At 47.2% G+C, this 6,522-nt stretch overlaps 1 protein-coding gene across 2 annotated transcripts in view; it reads right to left on the reverse strand.

Annotated features, from left to right (window-relative positions):
* Positions 1–6,309, reverse strand: part of PIK3C2B (phosphatidylinositol-4-phosphate 3-kinase catalytic subunit type 2 beta) — a 90,618-nt gene extending 84,309 nt beyond the window's left edge. The window contains exon 1 of one of the 2 annotated variants that reach the window (XM_028734220.2): positions 5,987–6,309. The gene's annotated coding sequence lies outside the window, so the exon portion shown is untranslated. Of the gene's footprint in view, positions 1–5,910 lie in introns of both variants that reach the window. The other variant, XM_028734221.2, reaches the window with a different exon arrangement.
* Between the last annotated feature and the right edge of the window lie 213 nt (positions 6,310–6,522).

Here is a 6,522-nt window from a genome sequence, read left to right on the forward strand (position 1 = left end):
GAGACCACGTAACACCGGTCTTGAAAGACCTACATTGGCTCCCAGTACGTTTCCGAGCACAATTCAAAGTGTTGGTGCTGACCTTTAAAGCCCTAAATGGCCTTGGCCCAGTATACCTGAAGGAGCATCTCTACCCCCATCTTTCTGCCCGGACACTGAGGTCCAGCTCCGAGGTCCTTCTAGCAGTTCCCTCACTGCGAGAAGCGAAGTTACAGGGAACCAGGCAGAGGGCCTTCTCGGTAGTGGCGCCCGCCCTGTGGAACGCCTGCCCATCAGATGTCAAAGAAATAAACAACTATCTGATGATTAGAAGACATCTGAAGGCAGCCATGTTTAGGGAAGTTTTTAATGACTGATGTTTTAATGTATTTTTAATATTTTGTTGGAAGCTGCCCAGAGTGCCTGGGGAAACCCAGCCAGATTGGGGGGGGGGGTAGAAATTATTATTATTATTATTATTATTATTATTATTATTATTATTATTATGTGACATCAACGGAATGCCTGATTTCTACCTTGAAAGGGCTTCAAAGTGAGCACACCGAACCGTTAAAAAGGGAAAGTGAGGGGTCATTGATAGAACTGTCATTCTGACGAGGTTGTTTTTGCACATCTATCAGGGTAAAGTTATACTATATTTGAGGAGCGAGGCCTGGCTAAGCCTCATGCTCAGTTTCATTAGCATGACGGGGATGGCTCTAGACGGCTCACTCCCACCCCTATGTTGCATCCTTTCAGTCTTACATGCCTGTAGAAAGCAGAACAGATACCTAACAAAGGTACACATCTTGCCAGCATCTACTGCATAATTTCCCGCATACTGTGCAGTTTCCATTTGCTTTGAAACCTGCTTGCTCTGTGCAACTGGCAAGTATCGCCACCAGGCCTGGAAGTTCTGAGGTGTGACGGACGTTGACTCATCTATGTTAGTAGTGTTGAGTTAAGCAAATATCCCTGCAAGGTTTGCTGCTCTGCACAGATATCTCTCTGCAACTATGCTACCTGGTGCAGCACTTCCTGAAGCCACGCCTAACAGTCAAATTCAGCACAACCTTTTGTTTCCGATGCAGAAGTTTCAGTTCTGCAGAACTGACCAGCTGTGCATATCAATGCACACGCGGCAGACGCGTGCAGCTGCACCTCTGGGACAAAGACAGAAAAGGGGGCAGGTTTGCAGAGGAGTCTAAGATTAGGCACCCAGCTGCTTGGCAATGACCACCAAACTCTGGTTTTGTACAAAAATATACGCACTCAAATAACAAGCATTTTCCATCTGAGTACATTTGTTCCACCTTCTGCGCAATCCTGAAAATCTGGTTCTTTAACTATGAGGAGGCAAAAGAACAGGCGCATTTGAATACATGTAAATGTTACCTGCTATAACCTAGAGGAGGTGTGACTGCATCAGGGCATGGCTATCAGCAGCACTGTATCCCAGTTTCTCTGATAACTGCTGGAGGCCTTTTGCGTTAAAACATCATCTTCCTGCAGAAATTAACGGACTTCGGTGCTTCAGTGTTATGGTTCCCATTCCCAAGTCTCTCTCTGGATGCTGAGTCACTGGATTTCTGTATATGATCATGGCCAGCATCTAACCAGATTGTCCCTGACCTCATGGGAAGTTTAAGATAGTACTGAGCTGTAGGAAAAGGCAAAGGTAAAGGATCCCTGACAGTTAAGTCCAGTCACGAATGACTCTGGAGTTGTGGTGCTCATCTCACTTTACTGGCCGAGGGAGCCGACGTTTGTCCGCAGACAGTTTTTCCGGGTCATGTGGTCAGCATGACTAAGCTGCTTCTGGCGAACCGGAGCAGCACACGGAAATGCCGTTTACCTTCCCGCCAGAGTGGTACCTATTTATCTACTTGCACTTTGACGTGCTTTCGAACTGCTAGGTGGGCAGGAGCTGGGACAGAGAAACGGGAGCTCACCCCGTCACAGGGATTCGAATTGCTGACCTTCCGATTGGCAAGCCCAAGAGGCTCAGTGGTTTAGACCACAGCGCCACCCGCGTCCCCGAGTTGTAGTGGTTGTGTGCAAAGTCACAGTTGTGTGAGTTGGCTCCAAATCCAAGGCAACATCCTAACTGGAATGCCCATCTTTCCTTGGCGTAGCCTTCCTTGGCTGCATCAGCGCAGCCATATCCTTCCAACCCTCACCTAAACCTGCCTTCCCCAATCGGGTGCCCTCTAGATGTTTTGGACTACAGCTTCCATCAATCACATCCAGCATGGTCAGTGGTTGGGGATTATGGGAGTTGTGGCCTGGAACATCTGGAGGCACCACAGGTTAGGGAAAAGGCTGACCTAAATGCATGACATTCATAACAGGCAGCATGATGGAGCCAAAGTAAGTTTCCTTGAGAGGTAATACAGCAAGATGACAGGAGGTTATGCACCTTGCACATAGTCTCTCTCAACTCACTTTCTGAATCACTAGAAGGCTGGGTTGTCAAGTCCTGCCCTAAAGTGACACACTCCTGTGTTTTGCAAACACAGGTCCTGATTCAGCCATAAACATACTTTCAGGCTACAGGAAATAAGGCCTAGTGAAAATAAGGACACCCAAGGCCCGGGTGGGTGGGAGAGAGAGTAGGTGGAATATCAGCCGTCACATGAGAAGCAGGGCTTTACCCTTTCACATGCCTTCTCTTCCCTCTGACTTTTTATAAATGAGTGAATTGTAAATCTTTGCAGCGTCCCTCAGGCAGTGCCTCCCAGAGCCTACGCTGAGCCCAATGTCAGATTCATGTCTGGGTAATACTTCTGAGGAAATACCCTACATTAGGAAAATTAGGTCATAGGTTCCATCCCACCCTACCCTACTAAGAAATCCTTAGCTTCATTCTTTCACTGATGCTCCATTTCTGCCATTCCTGTTGTCATGCTGAGCATCCCACTTTGATTCACAGGCTGCTAGAAGCACCACAAGCAGACACTTTTCCTCTGGGGAAGAAAGGATGGCATTTGCCTGCGTATGTACATTATCTAAAGTAGGTCTTATTTGGCAAATTATAGCTGGAGCAGCTGTGGACCTCCTTCACTGCCATCAGATTAAGCACATGGGAATCTGTCTCATAAAGAGACAGAGCACCAGTCTGTGTAACCCAGTATTATCTACTGACTGACAGGGGTTCTCCATGGGCTCCAGGCAAGCTTTCCCAGACCAATCAGGGGTTGGGGGTTTCAACCTGGAACCTTTTGCATGTGCTCCACCATCGAGGTACAACCCTTGCTCAAAGTACCCAAAGCGTGAATGCAATATGAGCAGAACTACAACTCAGTGGAAGAGCTTTGAAGACACGAGGTTAAATTGCTGGTGACTTTCAGTCAGGCTGGAAAAAAGGACTTCTGCCTGAAACCCTGGAGAACCGCTGCCAGTTAGCGCAGACGACACTGCGTGAGATGGATCAATATTCTGACTTGATATAAAGCAGCAACCTACAGTGCACCATGCAGAATATAAGTGGTTTATCAACATTCTATTAATTAGTCATTTTATTTGTATGCCACCTTTCCATAGTTAAAATGCTCAAGGCGGCTTACAACATGAAAAAATGTGCATAATGACAAACATCACGAAAGTAGCCATAAACAATAAATAAAACTCATCAAAAAGTAAACAACCAAATTGAACATTTTCTACAGAAATCTAAAAAGATATAAAAATAAAGATACTATATATATATATATATATATATATCAACAACAACCCCTCTCCCAACAAAACCCGTGAAACAACACCCCAGTGCAAGAGTCTGTTCCTCTGGTCTGTGGCCCCCCTGCACTCTGGATCTGCTTATTTCTTAAGAACTTAGAAAACTACCTTCCATCACCGTCAGGCCACTGGTTCCTTTTGCTCACTACTGTACACACTGGCAGCAGTTTTCATTCTAGGGAGCCAGCAATGTATACTTTGTACAACATCTTTCCATCTCAATCCACAAAGGCATGGAGATTTAATGATTGCTATCCTGGCCTTGGAATGCATTTCAGCTTTCCTCCAGGGAACAACGCATGCAAACGTTCAGCCTGATCCCAACCACGCTCTGTATTTTGTTTCACACAAATCCATGGTAATGCAGCTAATGAGCCCTGACCAGGACAGCCTTGCTAGCTGGGCTAGACATCCTCCCTTGCCAATCAGATTTCAGTGCAGATAAATCTCCGCTGGTGGGCATTAAAATGATATATATATATATGCATGGATGCTAGCGCTACTGGCTTTCTCTAAAGGTTGCTGAAAATCAATAGCAAAGCTTCCAGTTATTCCAACAGCCCTGTCAGGAATGGACTCGTTGCATTTGGTGGGATTACATCTATGCTTAAAGGAAAGCGTACCTGTGACATAAAAGGCCTACGAAGCAGGAAACTATATGGCATACTATAACACAATCACAGTGTGGCCATTGATTCATTTTAAGCCAATATCAAATCAACACACAGCAAACTTGTTTTGCTGTGAAGGGATCATATCCCTGTCTATCACCACTACAAGGAGGGAGAGTCTAAGAAGCACATATGTAAACATTGCTCCAGTTTGGCACCTGAGAAGGCAGCATGTCTCACTGTCCAAGGTCTCTAAAGTTACAACCGGTGTGCAATTTTATAACTTGTGGATTCCTTTTTATCGCAAGTAAAGGAAACGGCTTTCTACTATTGCCCATTTCAGTGCAAGGTTATGGTCTTCCCCACCAACCGGTTGAACACATCCACTTTTCCAAATCCAGTTTTATCATTTGCTTTTTATTTTATGTTTAGCATTTATGTTGCTTGGGCGGAGGAGGGACATTGACAGCACAGTTGGCACAAAGGAAAAACAACCCAAAGCCTGATTAAAAAAAAACCCCACAACACTATTTTTCTTAGTAGGTCAATGGCTCTTCCCCCTCCATGGATTCCTAAAAAGAAAAACAGGGATGACCCTCTAATTAAGGATTCTGCTCCCTTGCTCATCACTTTAACCAGGATTATAGTAAGAACCCTATAAATTACATATAAAGCAGTCTACACATGGGAAACGTAAGCTCCTTACGTTTTCCTAAATGCAAGAGCCAGGCTTTAAAAATACATATTCATGACACAGACAGTAGTCATAATTCTAATACTAGACAAAGGAATAATAGTGCTAACATTGCTGCTGGCTTCTGGAATCGATTATCCCAAGGGATAGATTATTATTATTATTATTGATCCCAGGAATTTTGCAGAAAGCAACCAACATAAATGGAACAGAGGCCCAACCTTGTATTCTCGCTCAAGCTTGGGCAATTCTTGTCCATTCCTCCGAGAGTTATTAGGGGGCGGGGAAGAGAAAGAAGAGGAATTGTAGTATTACAACTTTCAGAAAAGTCAGAGATCCATCGGGCACCGTCAGCTTGGGGAAGTTTGCCCAGAAAGAGAGATTCTGCTGCCCATGTCCGAGGTACTGGATTTATCCCTCTTACACGACCCCCCGCCCCACCAACCCTCCGGCACCGCGCCCCTTTTGCGGTCCCTTCTCCCCGCTTTTTGCTTTGCTCAAAGCTCGTCGCTTTGTAAGAGGGAGGAACGCAAAGCGAGCAGGCATTTGCAAGGAGATCCCAGCACATGTGGTTCAAGCTATACGGGTGGGGAGAGAAAGGCCAACCCCAAGGGAAAGATTAAAGTAAAGCCAGCTTTAGCTTTTAAGAGAGAGAGATCGCTGCAACTGGGGAAGAGATTATTGGAGGAACTGAGCAGGATCCCGCTCCTGAAGCATTCCTCTGCAAGCTAGGCTCAGCCTCCATGCGCGCAACCTGCTATCCAAGGCTTGCTGCGCCTGCTGCACTGCATCCAAGGCTGGGACTGCAGTGGAAGCGGCTTCCCTGCACAAGCTTCCTCCCTCCCCGATTTCCATGTTGCGAAAGGGAGAACTGGTTGGTTTCCAAACCTGGGTCTCGCACATCTTCTCTGCCGGTGCCTCCCTAAGTCCATTTCGCAAACGCCTCCTCTTGCTCCCAGCTTACCTGGTGTCCGCCCAGCGATTTCCTGGTCTGTTGCTGCCGTTTCCAAGCGATCGTCTTTTCCCTGCGCGCCTCCCTCCCTCTCCTCTCTCTCTTCCACAATGCCTTTTCCTTTCCCCCCTTTCCTCCTCCTCCTCCGCCTCCTCCTGTGGTAATTCCAGGATAGCTCCTCGGGGCGATCTGCTAATCCTCGTGCATCTGGCATTAAAATCCAAGCAGCAGCTCCAGGAACGGGTCTCTTCTTCGGAGGGGAGCTGGCGAGCGAAAGCGGCGAACTGCAGATTCCCAGCACAGCCAAGCGAGGCGGGCGATGCGAGCGAGCGAGACAATGGAGACGAGAGGCGCCGCAAAGGCGCGCGCCATCTCCTGGAGACCTCGCGCACGGCCGCCGTGAACCCTGGCGCTTTAAAAAGGGCTCCGGCTGCTTTCTGGACTTTTGTGGAGGAGCCGAAGGCATATGATTGTGTCCGCCTTTCTGCAGAAGCTCATCCGCTGGAGTTTGATGCTGCATTGCGCGCGGGGGAACCGACGGGCCTCTT

This window comes from Podarcis muralis, chromosome 5 (genome assembly GCF_964188315.1).
Source record: "Podarcis muralis chromosome 5, rPodMur119.hap1.1, whole genome shotgun sequence".
Lineage (NCBI taxonomy): Eukaryota > Metazoa > Chordata > Lepidosauria > Squamata > Lacertidae > Podarcis > Podarcis muralis.